At 57.3% G+C, this 17682-nt stretch overlaps 1 protein-coding gene across 1 annotated transcript in view; it reads right to left on the bottom strand.

Moving 5' to 3' along the window:
* Window positions 1-17682, bottom strand: part of LOC119963578 (complexin-1) — a 193317-nt gene that overhangs the window by 99238 nt on the left and 76397 nt on the right. The window lies entirely within an intron of this gene.

Here is a 17682-nt window from a genome sequence, read left to right as displayed (position 1 = left end):
AAATCGGCAAAGTCCCGTTAAATAGCGCTGCAGACGCCGAAAAAACACCCGTTCGACCCTTCCAAACCCTTCCAAACCCTTCCAAACCCTTCCTGTTCAACCATTCCAAACCCTTCCTGTTCGACCATTCCAAACCCTTCCTGTTCAACCATTCCAAACCCAAACCCAAACCATTCCAAACCCTTCCCGTTCGACCCTTCCAAACCCAAACCCAAACCATTCCAAACCCTTCCTGTTCAACCCTTCCAAACCCAAACCCAAACCATTCCAAACCCTTCCCGTTCAACCATTCCAAAACAGGTCTCTGTTTCTGTCACGTTAAATCATGGCGTTCAATTGAAGCACGGATCCCGGGCCCAGGCCAGAGTCCTAAATCGTGATTCGGCGGCAAATTACGTTAGCCAAAAATTGAGGTCGGCGCCAGACGCTGAATGCAAAGCCATACTCAGGCACCTAGACAGCGGTGTGAGTGTAATCTACACCACACACTGGCATGTGTATGCAAATTGTTCAGTAAAGGCCGTTGGCATATCAGTAACGAGCCCAACCCGGCATTCTCCAGCTTCCCGCAATGCTCTGGATTCTCCAGCTTCCCGCAATGCTCCGGATTCTCCAGCTTCCCGCAATGCTCCGGATTCTCCAGCTTCCCGCAATGCTCCGGATTCTCCAGCTTCCCGCAATGCTCCGGATTCTCCAGCTTCCCGCAATGCTCCGGATTCTCCAGCTTCCCGCGATGCTCCGGATTCTCCAGCTTCCCGCAATGCTCCGGATTCTCCAGCTTCCCGCAATGCTCTGGATTCTCCAGCTTCCCGCAATGCTCCGGATTCTCCAGCTTCCCGAGATGCTCCGGATTCTCCGGCTTCCCGCTATGCTCCGGATTCTCCAGCTTCCCGCGATGCTCCAGATTCTCCAGCTTCCCGCAATGCTCCGGATTCTCTGGCTTCCTGCAATGCTCCGGATTCTCTGGCTTCCTGCAATGCTCCGGATTCTCCGGCTTCCCGCGGTGCTCCGGATTCTCCGGCTTCCAGCGATGCTCCGGATTCTCCGGCCTCCCGCGATGCTCCGGATTCTCCAGCTTCCCGCGATGCTCCGGATTCTCCGGCTTCCAGCGATGCTCCGGATTCTCTGGCTTCCCGCGATGCTCCGGATACTCCGGCTTCCAACGATGCTCCGGATTCTCCGGCTTCCAGCGATGCTCCGGATTCTCCGGCTTCCAGCGATGCTCTGGATTCTCCAGCTTCCCGCGATGCTCCGGATTCTCCGGCTTCCAGCGATGCTCCGGATTCTCCGGCTTCCAGCGATGCTCCGGATTCTCCGGCTTCCCGCGATGCTCCGGATTCTCCGGCCACCGGCGATGCTCCGGATTCTCCGGCTTCCAGCGATGCTCCGGATTCTCCGGCTTCCCGCTATGCTCCGGATTCTCTGGCTTCCCGCGATGCTCCGGATTCTCCGGCTTCCAGCGATGCTCCGGATTCTCCGGCTTCCAGCGATGCTCCAGATTCTCCAGCTTCCCGCAATGCTCCGGATTCTCCGGCTTCCCGCGATGCTCCGGATTCTCCGGCCACCGGCGATGCTCCGGATTCTCCGGCTTCCAGCGATGCTCCGGATTCTCCGGCTTCCCGCTATGCTCCAGATTCTCCAGCTTCCCGCTATGCTCCAGATTCTCCAGCTTCCCGCTATGCTCCAGATTCTCCGGCTTCCCGCGATGCTCCGGATTCTCCGGCTTCCAGCGATGCTCCGGATTCTCCAGCTTCCCGCTATGCTCCGGATTCTCTGATATACAGCTGCAGCCTGTCAGCCTCTCGAGTGCCAATCCCTACCCTGTCGAATCACACGCCTACATTCAATGGAATTGCAATAGTCCCCCCGGCGCCTGTGCCAGCCCACTGGGATGTCCTGAATCACTCCGGGACCATAGAACTCCCACGATTCAGTCCCGGCATTAGCCCTCCGGGCGGAATTCTCCGTTCCCCAACGCCAATATTGTAATTGTCGATCGGATAGAGAATCCCATTTTATGACCGAATCGGGGGGAGGGGCCTGTTTTTGGATGCTCTGTACTCCCCAAAATGCCATCATCGCGGTTCGCGCTGCACGCTGTTGGGACAGCCTCAGTACGTTACCGGAAGGCCCTCCCCCCAATGCTCCGCCCCCGATGCTCCGCCCCCAATGCTCCGCCCCCGATGGGCCAAGTTCCCGACCGTGCAGGACACGTCTGCTCTGAGGTTTCATCAACCCGGCTTAGAGGCCGCGGACTGATAGAGCTGAGACCTGGGGGGGGGGGGGGGGAGGGACTGATAGAGCTGAGACCCGGGGGGAGGACTGATAGAGCTGAGACCTGGGGGGGGGGGGGGAGGGACTGATAGAGCTGAGACCTGGGGGGGGGGGGGGGAGGACTGATAGAGCTGAGACCTGGGGGGGGGGGGGGGGGAGGGACTGATAGAGCTGAGACCTGGGGGGGGGGGGGAGGACTGATAGAGCTGAGACCTGGGGGGGGGGGGGGGAGGGACTGATAGAGCTGAGACCTGGGGGGGGGGGGGAGGACTGATAGAGCTGAGACCTGGGGGGGGCGGGTGACGGGTAGAGCTGAGACCCGGGGGGCGGGGGAACTGATCGAGCTGAGACCCGGGGGAGGGGGGGGGACTGATGGGGGTGAGACCTGGGGGGGGGGGGGGGGGACTGATAGAGCTGAGACCCGGGGGGGGGGGGGAGGACTGATAGAGCTGACACCTGGGGGGGGGGGGGAGGACTGATAGAGCTGAGACCCGGGGGGGGGGACTGATGGGGGTGAGACCCGGGGGTGGGGGGGGGGACTGATAGAGCTGAGACCCGGGGGGGGGGGGGAGGACTGATAGAGCTGGCACCTGGGGGGGGGGGGGGGGACTGATAGAGCTGAGACCCGGGGGGGGGGGGGAGGACTGATAGAGCTGACACCTGGGGGGGGGGGGGGAGGACTGATAGAGCTGAGACCCGGGGGGGGGGACTGATGGGGGTGAGACCGGGGGGGGGGACTGATGGGGGTGAGACCCGGGGGTGGGGGGGGGGACTGATAGAGCTGAGACCCGGGGGGGGGGGGGAGGACTGATAGAGCTGAGACCCGGGGTGGGGGGGGGGGGGAGGGTCGAGCTGACACCCGGCCCCACAGAATCACAGACGAATACAGTGGAGAAAAGGCCCTTCGGCCCATCAAGTCTGCATCGCCGCATGAAAGGCACCTGACCTGCCTACCTAATCCCATTTGCCAGCATTTGGCCCATAGCCATGAATGTTATTGTGCCAAGTGGTCATCCAGGTACATTGTAAAGGAAATGAGGCAACTCCATCAACTCCAATATCATCTCCCTGCTTTTGTAATCTATGCCACGATTGTTAAAGGCAAGTGTCCCTGTGCCTTTGTCACAGGGTTGAAATCTCGTGGCCCCCCCATCATTCACCACAAAGGGATTGGGGGACCCGCACCCCCCTCATCAATCATCGCCTGTATTTCCCCCCCCCCCCCCACCACGGGGGCATTGCCGGCACCGCCCCCCCCAGTTCCTGCCCTTTGTGGGCATGAATCCTGTGACATCGCTGGCGGGGGGGGGGGGGGGGTCAGGTCCCTCTGGAGAGAATCATTTCCAATTCCCTGCTGATGTTTGGCCCACATTGCAGGTCCCACACACAGTGCAGCTGAAAACCCCTTTGCCCCTTCCACTGATTTCCCCAATGAAAAATCAAACGTCAACCTCAGGTTGTTACAGAACTCACAGCCTTTGAGAAAAAAAGTAATGAAACTCTCAACAATAGACAAGACAATTTTATCCAGACATTTAATCATCTTCTTGTGAAATGTATTGGGCCTGATCGATCCAACTCGGGGACAGAGGCCCATGTTGAGTGTTTTTAGCCAAGAAGCATCCCCCCCTATCCAATATCCATCCGGTTTGATACGGGACCCCTGTGGGGAACGCACGGCCCAGGCTGCACTCAGCTCCGTGTCCTGCACGATGGGGCTGCTCAGCCTGAACCCCTCTGCAGCCTGAACCCCTCCACAGCCTGAACCCCTCCACAGCCTGAACCCCTCCACAGCCTGAACCCCTCTGCAGCCTGAACCCCTCCGCAGCCTGAACCCTCCACAGCCTGAACCCCTCCACAGCCTGAACCCCTCTGCAGCCTGAACCCCTCCACAGCCTGAACCCCTCTGCAGCCTGAACCCCTCCGCAGCCTGAACCCCTCCACAGCCTGAACCCCTCCACAGCCTGAACCCCTCCACAGCCTGAACCCCTCCACAGCCTGAACCCCTCCACAGCCTGAACCCCTCTGCACAGCCTGAACCCCTCTGCACAGCCTGAACCCCTTTGCACAGCCTGAACCCCTCCACAGCCTGAACCCCTCTGCAGCCTGAACCCCTCCACAGCCTGAACCCCTCCACAGCCTGAACCCCTCCACAGCCTGAACCCCTCTGCACAGCCTGAACCCCTCTGCACAGCCTGAACCCCTCCGCAGCCTAAACCCCTCCACAGCCTGAACCCCTCTGCAGCCTGAACCCCTCTGCACGGCCTGAACCCCTCTGCAGCCTGAACCCCTCCACAGCCTGAACCCCTCTGCACAGCCTGAACCCCTCTGCACAGCCTGAAACCCCTCTGCACAGCCTGAACCCCCCGCAGCCTGAACCCCTCCACAGCCTGAACCCTCTGCACAGCCTGAACCCCTCTGCACAGCCTGAACCCTCTGCAGCCTGAACCCTCTGCAGCTGAACCCCTCTGCAGCCTGAACCCCTCCACAGCCTGAACCCCTCTGCACAGCCTGAAACCCCTCTGCACAGCCTGAACCCTCTGCAGCCTGAACCCCTCCACAGCCTGAACCCTCCACAGCCTGAACCCCCTCTGCAGCCTGAACCCTCTGCACAGCCTGAACCCCTCTGCAGCCTGAACCCCTCTCCACAGCCTGAACCCCCTGCACAGCCTGAACCCCTCCGCAGCCTGAACCCCCCACAGCCTGAACCCCTCTGCACAGCCTGAAACCCCTCTGCACAGCCTGAACCCCTCTGCAGCCTGAACCCCTCTGCAGCCTGAACCCCTCTGCAGCCTGAACCCTCCACAGCCTGAACCCCTCTGCACAGCCTGAACCCCTCTGCACAGCCTGAACCCCTCTGCAGCCTGAACCCCTCCACAGCCTGAACCCCTCCGCAGCCTGAACCCCTCCACAGCCTGAACCCCTCCACAGCCTGAACCCCTCTGCAGCCTGAACCCCTCTGCAGCCTGAACCCCTCTGCACAGCCTGAACCCCTTTGCACAGCCTGAACCCCTCCACAGCCTGAACCCCTCTGCAGCCTGAACCCCTCTGCACAGCCTGAACCCCTGCACAGCCTGAACCCCTCTGCAGCCTGAACCCCTCTGCACAGCCTGAACCCCTCTGCACAGCCTGAACCCCTCTGCAGCCTGAACCCCTCCGCAGCCTGAACCCCTGCAGCCTGAACCCCTCCACAGCCTGAACCCCTCCACAGCCTGAACCCCTCTGCACAGCCTGAACCCCTCCACAGCCTGAACCCCTCTGCACAGCCTGAACCCCTTTGCACAGCCTGAACCCCTCCACAGCCTGAACCCCTCTGCAGCCTGAACCCCTCTGCAGCCTGAACCCCTCTGCACAGCCTGAACCCCTCTGCACAGCCTGAACCCCTCCACAGCCTGAACCCCTCCACAGCCTGAACCCCTCCGCAGCCTGAACCCCTCCACAGCCTGAACCCCTCCGCAGCCTGAACCCCTCCACAGCCTGAACCCCTCCACAGCCTGAACCCCTCTGCACAGCCTGAACCCCTCTGCAGCCTGAACCCCTCTGCACAGCCTGAACCCCTCTGCACAGCCTGAACCCCTCTGCACAGCCTGAACCCCTCTGCACAGCCTGAACCCCTCCGCAGCCTGAACCCCTCCACAGCCTGAACCCCTCTGCACAGCCTGAACCCCTCTGCACAGCCTGAACCCCTCTGCACAGCCTGAACCCCTTTGCACAGCCTGAACCCCTCCGCAGCCTGAACCCCTCTGCAGCCTGAACCCCTCTGCACAGCCTGAACCCCTCCGCAGCCTGAACCCCTCTGCAGCCTGAACCCCTCCACAGCCTGAACCCCTCTGCACAGCCTGAACCCCTCTGCACAGCCTGAACCCCTCCACAGCCTGAACCCCTCTGCAGCGTGAACCCCTCTGCAGCCTGAACCCCTCTGCACAGCCTGAACCCCTCCACAGCCTGAACCCCTCTGCAGCCTGAACCCCTCTGCACAGCCTGAACCCCTCTGCACAGCCTGAACCCCTCCACAGCCTGAACCCCTCTGCAGCCTGAACCCCTCTGCACAGCCTGAACCCCTCTGCAGCCTGAACCCCTCCACAGCCTGAACCCCTCCGCAGCCTGAACCCCTCCACAGCCTGAACCCCTCTGCAGCCTGAACCCCTCCACAGCCTGAACTCCTCCGCAGCCTGAACCCCTCTGCAGCCTGAACCCCTGCTCAGCCTGAACCCCTTTGCAGCCTGAACCCCTCCGCAGCCTGAACCCCTCCACAGCCTGAACCCCTCCACAGCCTGAACCCCTCTGCAGCCTGAACCCCTCCGCACAGCCTGAACCCCTCCACAGCCTGAACCCCTCCACAGCCTGAACCCCTCTGCAGCCTGAACCCCTCCGCACAGCCTGAACCCCTCCGCACAGCCTAAACCCTCCACAGCCTGAACCCCTCTGCAGCCTGAACCCCTCTGCAGCCTGAACCCCTCTGCACAGCCTGAACCCCTCCACAGCCTGAACCCCTCTGCACAGCCTGAACCCCTCTGCACAGCCTGAACCCCTCCACAGCCCGAACCCCTCTGCACAGCCTGAACCCCTCTGCAGCCTGAACCCCTCCACAGCCTGAACCCCTCTGCAGCCTGAACCCCTCCACAGCCTGAACCCCTCCACAGCCTGAACCCCTCCACAGCCTGAACCCCTCCTCAGCCTGAACCCCTCTGCAGCCTGAACCCCTCCGCAGCCTGAACCCCTCCACAGCCTGAACCCCTCCACAACCTGAACCCCTGCTCAGCCTGAACCCCTCTGCAGCCTGAACCCCTCTGCACAGCCTGAACCCCTCTGCACAGCCTGAACCCCTCTGCAGCCTGAACCCCTCCACAGCCTGAACCCCTGCTCAGCCTGAACCCCTCTGCAGCCTGAACCCCTCCACAGCCTGAACCCCTCCACAGCCTGAACCCCTCCGCAGCCTGAACCCCTCCACAGCCTGAACCCCTCTGCAGCCTGAACCCCTCCACAGCCTGAACCCCTCCGCAGCCTGAACCCCTCTGCAGCCTGAACCCCTGCTCAGCCTGAACCCCTCTGCAGCCTGAACCCCTCCGCAGCCTGAACCCCTCCACAGCCTGAACCCCTCCACAGCCTGAACCCCTCTGCAGCCTGAACCCCTCCGCACAGCCTGAACCCCTCCACAGCCTGAACCCCTCCACAGCCTAAACCCTCCACAGCCTGAACCCCTCTGCAGCCTGAACCCCTCTGCAGCCTGAACCCCTCTGCACAGCCTGAACCCCTCCACAGCCTGAACCCCTCTGCACAGCCTGAACCCCTCTGCACAGCCTGAACCCCTCCACAGCCTGAACCCCTCTGCACAGCCTGAACCCCTCTGCAGCCTGAACCCCTCCGCAGCCTGAACCCCTCTGCAGCCTGAACCCCTCCACAGCCTGAACCCCTCCACAGCCTGAACCCCTCCACAGCCTGAACCCCTCCTCAGCCTGAACCCCTCTGCAGCCTGAACCCCTCCGCAGCCTGAACCCCTCCACAGCCTGAACCCCTCCACAACCTGAACCCCTGCTCAGCCTGAACCCCTCTGCAGCCTGAACCCCTCTGCACAGCCTGAACCCCTCTGCACAGCCTGAACCCCTCTGCAGCCTGAACCCCTCCACAGCCTGAACCCCTGCTCAGCCTGAACCCCTCTGCAGCCTGAACCCCTCCACAGCCTGAACCCCTCCACAGCCTGAACCCCTCCGCAGCCTGAACCCCTCCGCAGCCTGAACCCCTCCGCAGCCTGAACCCCTCTGCAGCCTGAACCCCTCCACAGCCTGAACCCCTCTGCACAGCCTGAACCCCTCCACAGCCTGAACCCCTCTGCAGCCTGAACCCCTCCACAGCCTGAACCCCTCCACAGCCTGAACCCCTCTGCACAGCCTGAACCCCTCCACAGCCTGAACCCCTCCACAGCCTGAACCCCTCTGCACAGCCTGAACCCCTCTGCAGCCTGAACCCCTCTGCAGCCTGAACCCCTCTGCACAGCCTGAACCCCTCCACAGCCTGAACCCCTCCACAGCCTGAACCCCTCCACAGCCTGAACCCCTCTGCACAGCCTGAACCCCTCCACAGCCTGAACCCCTCTGCACAGCCTGAACCCCTCTGCACAGCTTGAACCCCTCTGCACAGCTTGAACCCCTCTGCAGCCTGAACCCCTCTGCACAGCCTGAGCCCCTCCACAGCCTGAACCCCTCCACAGCCTGAACCCCTCCACAGCCTGAACCCCTCTGCACAGCCTGAACCCCTCTGCACAGCCTGAACCCCTCCACAGCCTGAACCCCTCCACAGCCTGAACCCCTCTGCACAGCCTGAACCCCTCCACAGCCTGAACCCCTCTGCACAGCTTGAACCCCTCTGCAGCCTGAACCCCTCTGCACAGCCTGAGCCCCTCCACAGCCTGAACCCCTCCACAGCCTGAACCCCTCCACAGCCTGAACCCCTCTGCACAGCCTGAACCCCTCTGCACAGCCTGAACCCCTCCACAGCCTGAACCCCTCCACAGCCTGAACCCCTCTGCACAGCCTGAACCCCTCCACAGCCTGAACCCCTGCTCAGCCTGAACCCCTCCACAGCCTGAACCCCTCTGCAGCCTGAACCCCTCCGCACAGCCTGAACCCCTCCACAGCCTGAACCCCTGCAGCCTGAACCCCTCCACAGCCTGAACCCCTCCACAGCCTGAACCCCTCCACAGCCTGAACCCCTCCACAGCCTGAACCCCTCCACAGCCTGAACCCCTGCTCAGCCTGAACCCCTCTGCAGCCTGAACCGCTCTGCAGCCTGAACCCCTCCACAGCCTGAACCCCTCCACAGCCTGAACCCCTCCACAGCCTGAACCCCTCCGCAGCCTGAACCCCTCTGCACAGCCTGAACCCCTCCGCAGCCTGAACCCCTCTGCACAGCCGGAACCCCTCTGCAGTCCTGAACCCCTCTGCACAGCCTGAACCCCTCTGCACAGCCTGAACCCCTCTGCACAGCCTGAACCCCTCTGCACAGCCTGAACCCCTCTGCACAGCCTGAACCCCTCCACAGCCTGAACCCCTCCACAGCCTGAACCCCTCCACAGCCTGAACCCCTCTGCACAGCCTGAACCCCTCTGCAGCCTGAACCCCTCTGCAGCCTGAACCCCTCTGCACAGCCTGAACCCCTCTGCAGCCTGAACCCCTCTGCACAGCCTGAACCCCTCTGCACAGCCTGAACCCCTCCACAGCCTGAACCCCTCTGCAGCCTGAACCCCTGCTCAGCCTGAACCCCTCCACAGCCTGAACCCCTCTGCACAGCCTGAACCCCTCCGCAGCTTGAACCCCTCTGCAGCCTGAACCCCTCCACAGCCTGAACCCCTGCTCAGCCTGAACCCCTCTGCACAGCCTGAACCCCTCCGCAGCCTGAACCCCTCTGCAGCCTGAACCCCTCCACAGCCTGAACCCCTCCACAGCCTGAACCCCTCCACAGCCTGAACCCCTCTGCAGCCTGAACCCCTCCACAGCCTGAACCCCTCCACAGCCTGAACCCCTCCACAGCCTGAACCCCTGCTACAGCCTGAACCCCTCTGCAGCCTGAACCCCTCCACAGCCTGAACCCCTGCTCAGCCTGAACCCCTGCTCAGCCTGAACCCCTCTGCAGCCTGAACCCCTCCACAGCCTGAACCCCTCCACAGCCTGAACCCCTCCACAGCCTGAACCCCTCCGCAGCCTGAACCCCTCCGCAGCCTGAACCCCTCTGCAGCCTGAACCCCTCCACAGCCTGAACCCCTCCGCAGCCTGAACCCCTCCACAGCCTGAACCCCCCTGCAGCCTGAACCCCTCTGCAGCCTGAACCCCTCCGCAGCCTGAACCCCTCCACAGCCTGAACCCCCCTGCAGCCTGAACCCCTCTGCAGCCTGAACCCCTCCACAGCCTGAACCCTCTGCACAGCCTGAACCCCTCCGCACAGCCTGAACCCCTCCACAGCCTGAACCCCTCTGCAGCCTGAACCCCTCTGCAGCCTGAACCCCTCTGCACAGCCTGAACCCCTCCGCACAGCCTGAACCCCTCCGCAGCCTGAACCCCTCTGCAGCCTGAACCCCTCTGCAGCCTGAACCCCTCTGCAGCCTGAACCCCTCTGCAGCCTGAACCCCTCTGCAGGCTGTACCCCTCCACAGCCTGAACCCCTCTGCAGGCTGTACCCCTGCTCAGTAAGAGGTTGGGATGCCATTTTTAAATGCCGTTGCGATTTCTCAAACTCCTGACGTGACTCCTGAACCTCCACCCAAACCCCAACTCACTATAGGGGGAGTGGTCTCTGGGCACCCCCTCCCCCTCATCCACGCAATGGATCCCCCCCGGCCCGATCACCGTAAACAATGCCAGCTTGGCACCTTGCCAGCCTAGGCAGTTAGTAAGTTGTGATTTGTCAAATGTGAAATTTGAATGATTAAAAACTATAAGTAGAACACAGCAAACAAGTAACACTCTCTGAAAGGGTTGTGGAAGTTGATTTGACCATGAATTTCAAATAGGCATTGAATAAATACTCAAAAATGAAGAACTGCAGCGCTCAGGAGAAATAAGAGGAGAGTGAGACTAGTTATGTTCTTCCCAAGAGGTGAGATCGGCTCAATGAGCTGGATGATCTCTGGTGCTGTAATTAATACCCAGGGGACAGCTTGTCCTGAGCTGTGAGTACAGAGGTTTCCGACATGCTTAACCATCTTTAGACATGTTCAGACTGAAGGGAGGAGAGAATTCTACCTGTTCACAAGATGATAGCAGTTTATTTTTTCTGTTTTCATTGTGAAAGTGGGTAACTTTTAAAATAAATATTAAACCAATCAGAACAAAAATAGGTTTGCCCTCCCCTATTTCCTCTCAATATTTTATCCTGTGGCTCCTAAAACTTGATGTAAAATCTCCCGGCTTCATTCAGAGACTCTCAGCTCCAAATACCCCGAATAGTAAACTAACCGGAGACATTTTTAGTAAATTTGTCGGAATGCCCTTGATCACATTTGCAGATTTATTGCTGCAGGTGAAGAATAGCCAAAGGAACCTGTTGTGATTTTAAGTGTGAGATGATAAATGAGGCAGTAAGTGAGTGACATTCACAAGAGTTTGTATTTTAATGAGGAAGAAGGAGATTTGAGTAAAAGGTTCAATAGAACGGATCCCAGCAACTCGCAGTCAGTCTGTCTTCTCAATCGGACATATTTATTCCCCACAGCCTGACTGTCCTGACTCAGAGAGTCTGACTGATTGAAAAGCACCAAAGCAGCTCAAAGCATTCTTCCCCGAACTCTGCCAAGTCCCCACTGGGGGGGGGGGGGGGGGGGGGGGGGGGCGCAGTGTGGGGGGGGGGCAGTGTGGGGGGGCAGTGTGGGGGGGGTGGGGGGGGCAGTGTGGGGGGGTGGGGGGGGCAGTGTGGGGGGGGTGGGGGGGGGCAGTGTGGGGGTGGGGTGGGGGGGCAGTGTGGGGGGGCAGTGTGGGGGGGCAGTGTGGGGGGGCAGTGTGGGGGGGGTGGGGGGGCAGTGTGGGGGGGTGGGGGGGCAGTGTGGGGGGGGGGTGGGGGGGCAGTGTGGGGGTGGGGTGGGGGGGCAGTGTGGGGGGGCAGTGTGGGGGGGCAGTGTGGGGGGGGCAGTGTGGGGGGGGCAGTGTGGGGGGCAGTGTGGGGGGGCAGTGTGGGGGGGGCAGTGTGGGGGGGGCAGTGTGGGGGGGGCAGTGTGGGGGGGCAGTGTGGGGGGCAGTGTGGGGGGCAGTGAGGGGGGCAGTGTGGGGGGGCAGTGTGGGGGGGGCAGTGTGGGGTGGGGCAGTGTGGGGCAGTGTGGGGCGGGGCAGTGTGGGGCAGTGTGGGGGGGGGCAGTGTGGGGGGGCAGTGTGGGGGCAGTGTGGGGTGGGCAGTGTGGGGGGGCCAGTGTGGGGGGGGGCAGTGTGGGGGGGGCAGTGTGGGGGGGGCAGTGTGGGGGGGGGGGCAGTGTGGGGGGTGGGGGGGCAGTGTGGGGTGGGCAGTGTGGGGGGGCAGTGTGGGGGGGCAGTGTGGGGGGGGGGCAGTGTGGGGGGCAGTGTGGGGGGGGCAGTGTGGGGGGGCAGTGTGGGGGGGCAGTGTGGGGGGGGACAGTGCGGGGGGGGACAGTGCGGGGGGGGACAGTGCGGGGGGGGACAGTGCGGGGGGGTGGGGTGGGGGGGGGCAGTGTGTGTGTGGGGGGGGCAGTGTGGGGGGTGGGGGGGGCAGTGTGGGGGGGGCAGTGTGGGGGGGCAGTGTGGGGGGGGGCAGTGTGGGGGAGCAGTGTGTGGGGGGGGCAGTGTGTGGGGGGCAGTGTGGGGGGGGTGGGGGGGCAGTGTGGGGGGGGTGGGGGGGCAGTGTGGGGGGTGGGGTGGGGGGGCAGTGTGGGGGGGCAGTGTGGGGGGGCAGTGTGGGGGGGGGCAGTGTGGGGGGGCAGTGTGGGGGGGCAGTGTGGGGGGGCAGTGTGGGGGGGGCAGTGTGGGGGGGGCAGTGTGGGGGGGGCAGTGTGTGGGGGGGGCAGTGTGGGGGGGGGTATTTGGGCAGTCTGTGTCAGTGTTCAATCTGTGAAGGTCGCGCATATTAAACTAACCAATTTCCTTTTCCTGCCACATAGACTGAGGGTAGGTTGTTAAAGTTGTTGAGAAATCGGCAGTGGGCAGGATGTCCATTCGCCCTTGGATCAATGTACTACCCGTGAGACAATTGGCCAACTGATTGCCACCCCGGCCAGGCACAGCACTAGTGGCCAGCAGCGGTACTGCAGCACTTTGCTGGACTAAGTCCCAGAACCTTTGAACAGGTGAGGCATACAGACCAGATACATCGAAGATAGGAGCAGGAGGAGGCCATTCGGCCCTTCGAGCCTGCTCCACCAACTAGATTCGTGAAGGAAGATGAGGACATGCACTGAGGATGTTCCATAGATTCTCACAGTGTATCTGTGAGTATTGACCTCCTGTCTGACTGATGGGCAGTGCATGTACCCTCTGTGTTAAGGCTCCTGCCATTGAGACACAATGGATGCCCATAGTCCCTATATTCTCGGAGTATGATGATGACATGTAGTGGGACACTCCAGAGATCCTCACAGAACGTAAATGAATGTCTGACTCCTGTCTGGCTGATGGCAGATCGCTTGTGCTCAATGGAAAGGATCATATGATGCGGATGCAGGGGGAAAACCTTATGGCATCCTTCATGAGCTGAAATCTTCAGGGCCATAGTGTCATCAGACAGATGATGATGGGATGGGGAGGTGGTGTAAAGGTGCAGAGAGCACAAAGAGAGAATGACGGAACTCTGACATCAGCCCAGGATAACCTGGCAGCAGTGATAATTCCCATCGAGATGAAGGCGTAGCCGATTTGTCCAGTGACTATGAAGGGGCATCACCAATGTGCTGGTAAGGTTGCAAACAGCAGAGGGGGAGGGAGCCCTGAACAGAAGTAGCTGCCTTTATCATAGAATCAGAGAATCACAGAATCCCTACAGTGCAGAAGGAGGCCAGTCGGCCCATCGAGTCTGTACCAACAATTTAATTGGTCACCTGAGCTTGTTAATATTTGCACAATTATCATCAGCATGATTCACCAAACATACAGAATGATCGTTGTCTTCACTAACTTGTCTTCACTAACTTGTCTTCACTAACTTGTCTTCACTAACTTGTCTTCACTAACTTGTCTTCACTAACTTGTCTTCACTACTTTGTCCAGGTTCATTTCTCCAGTGAGGCAGGTTGACCGACCCTGATGTTTATTTTTTGACTTGGTAGAATTACTGGCTGTAACTGAACACTGATAAATCGCAACCTTTGTGTTCACCACAGCTTCCTGTCATGTTACCAAATGTGAATATACTAACAGACACATGAACGTTACAAGCTAACGCAGTGTGTTATACCAGAAAACAGATGTCTCACTTTATTTACAGCTCCACAACACAGCAAGCTATACAACATTCAGGTCCGACACATTCCTTATCATTTTAACAATGTACGCGCTCAGATCTGCTCCAACAGACACTACTTTGGTGAATATATTCAATAAATTCATATACAAACATACATTTCAATCACTCATGGATACTCTGTTATAGATCATGTGGTTACACAAGGCCACGTGTCATGTTCACTCACTGCTCTGTGTTAAACCTGAGCCCAGGTTACCAATCAATCTTGGGCAGTTCAGTTATGTTAATCAATGACATTTTACAGAAGATTAGTGTTTCTCATGTCACTGACTGGGAAGAGGGCTGTTTACAAGATAGTTCAAGACAGTTTTAGATAGAGGATCTGGATCGGTGCAGGCTGGGAGGGCCGAAGGGTCTGTTCCTGTGCTGTAATTTTTCTTTGGTCTTTGTTCTATAGCTGGGTTAGGTAGTCACCATTTCAATGTTTTGTTGAGTCAATGGAAGAAAATGGTCTCAATGCCCAATGTCTCGTGTATCTTATTGCTGTCCCACAGACTGTTCTATAGCTCGGAGGTGAATCACCGCAAGTGATTTTTTCTTTTTTATTCATTTACGAGATGTGGGCGTCACTGGTTAGCCTTAGCTCACTCAGCTAAATCACTGGCTTTTAAAGCAGACCAAGCAGGCCAGCAGCACGGTTCGATTCCCGTACCAGCCTCCCTGGACAGGCGCCGGAATGTGGCGACTAGGGGCTTTTCACAGTAACTTCATTGAAGCCTACTCGTGACAATAAGCGATTTTCATTCATTCATTCATTCATTCATTTATTTCCCATCCTTAGTTGCTCTTCAGGAGGTGGTGGTGAGTTGCCTTCTTGAACCGCTGTAGTCCTTCTGGTGTAGGTACACCCACAGTGCTGGTAGGGAGGGTGTTCCAGATTGTTGCCCCAGTGACAGTGAAGGAACAGCGATATATTTCCAAGTCAGGGTGATGAGTGACTTGGAGGGGAACCTCCAGGTGGTGGGGTTCCCAGGTATCTGCTGTTGTTGTCCTTCTAGATGGTAGGGGTTGTGGGTTTGGAAGGTGCTGTCTAAGGAACCTCGGTGAGTTCTTGTCGTGCATCTTGTAGATGGTACACACGGCTGCTGCTGTGCGTCGGTGGTGGAGGGAGTGAATGTTTGTGGAAGGGGAGCAATCAAGCGGCTGCTTTGTCCTGGATGGTGTTGAGCTTCTTGAGTGTTGTTGGAGCTGCGCTCACCCAGGCAAGTGGAGAGTTTTCCATCACACTCCTGACTTGTGCCTTGTAGATGGTGGACAGGCTTTTGGGGGGTCAGAAGGTGAGTTGCTCACTGCAGGATTCCCAGCCTCTGACCTGCCCTGGTAGCCACAGTATTAATGTGGCTGGGTCCAGTTCAGTTTCTGATCAATGGTAACCCCCGGGATATTGATTATGGGGGGGGTTCACCGAGGGTAATACCATTGAATGTCAAGGGGTGATGGTTAGATCCTTTTTTGTAGGAGATGGTCACTACCTGGCACTTGTGTGACGCGAATGTAACTTGCCACTTGTCAGCCCAAGCCTGGATATTGTCCAGGTCTTGCTGCATTTGGACATGGGCTGTTTATTTATTTGAGGAATTGCTGAACATTGTGCAGTCATCTGCAAACATCCCCACTTCTGACCTTATGATGGAAGGGAGATCATTGATGAAGCAGCTGATGATGGTTGGGCCCAGGACACTACCCTGAGGAACTCCTGCAGTGATGTCCTGGAGTTGAGATGATTGACCTCCAACCACCACAACCATCTTCCTTCGTGCCAGAAATGACTCCAACCAGCAGAGTGTCCCCCCCCCCCCCCCCCCCCCCCCCCCCCCCCCCCCCCCCCCGATTCCCATTGATTCCAGTTAAGCTTGGGCCCCTTGATGCCGCACTCGGTCAAATGCTGACTTGGTGTCAAGGGCAGTCACTCTAATCTGACCTCTGGCATTCAGCTCTTTTGTCCATGTTTGAATCAAGGCTGTAATGAGGTCAACAGCTGGGTGACCCTGATGGAACCCAAACTGAGTGCCCATGAGCAGGTTATTGCTGAGTAGGTGCCATTGATAGCACCGTTCCGATTCTCATTCTAAGAGACATTGCGATTCACATTCCTTTATCACGTTCCAATTCACATTCTGATTCACATTCTAAGTCACATTCTGATTTACATTCTCATTCACTTTCTGATTCGCATTCTAATTCACATTCCAATTCACATTCTAAATCACATTCTGTTTCACAATCTATGTCACATTCCAATTCACATTCTAATTCACATTCCGATTCACTTTCTAAATCATGTTCCGATTCACATTCTGAATAACGTTCCAATTCTCATTCTGATTCACTTTCCGATTTGCATTCCAATTCACAATCCAATTCACATTCAAACTCATACTCAAATTCACATTCCTACATTCTCATTCACTTTCTGATTCACATTCTAACTCATATTCGAATTCGCATTCCAATTCACATTGCTATTCGCATTCTGAACCACATTCCAATTCACATCCTAAGTTGCATTCTGATTCACATTCCGATTCACATTCCGAGGAACTTTCTAAGTCATATTCTCATGCACATTCCGATACATATTCTAATTCACATTTCAATTCATAATCTAATTCACATTCTAATTCTCATTTAAATTCACATTCTAAGTCGCATTCTGTTTCACATTTTATGTCACATTCCAATTCACATTGCAATTCATATTCTAATTCACATTCTAATTCACTTTCTAAGTCATGTTCCGATTCACATTCTGAATAACATTCCAATTCGCATTCTGATTCTCATTCAAAGTCACATTTTTGTTCATTTTCCAATTCACATTCCGATTCAAGTACCAATTCACATTCTAACTCATATTCAAATTCACATTCCGATTCACATTCTAATTCATATTCCGATTCACATTCCGATTCACATTCCGATACATATTCTGATTCACATTTCAATTCATAATCTAATTCACATTCTGATTCACATTCCAAATCACATTCCGATTCTCATTCTAAGTCACATTCTAATTCACTTTCCAATTTGCATTCCAATTCACATTCCAATTCACATTCTAACTCATACTCAAATTCACATTCCGATTCACACTCTAATTCATCTTCCAATGCACATTCCAATTCACATTCAGATTCACATTCTAAATCACATTCCAATTCATATTCTAAGTCACATTCCAATTCAGATTCCTTTATCACGTTCCAATTCACATTCTGATTCACATTCTAAGTCACATTCTGATTTACATTCTCATTCACTTTCTGATTCGCATTCTAATTCACGTTCCAATTCACATTCTAAATCACATTCTGTTTCACAATCTATGTCACATTCCAATTCACATTCTAATTCACATTCCGATTCACTTTCTAAATCATGTTCCGATTCACATTCTGAATAACGTTCCAATTCTCATTCTGATTCACTTTCCGATTTGCATTCCAATTCACA

This window comes from Scyliorhinus canicula, chromosome 3 (genome assembly GCF_902713615.1).
Source record: "Scyliorhinus canicula chromosome 3, sScyCan1.1, whole genome shotgun sequence".
In the NCBI taxonomy this organism is placed as follows: domain Eukaryota; kingdom Metazoa; phylum Chordata; class Chondrichthyes; order Carcharhiniformes; family Scyliorhinidae; genus Scyliorhinus; species Scyliorhinus canicula.
The sequence above is the reverse complement of the archived record's forward strand: the minus strand, read 5'-3'. Positions and strand labels throughout refer to the sequence as shown.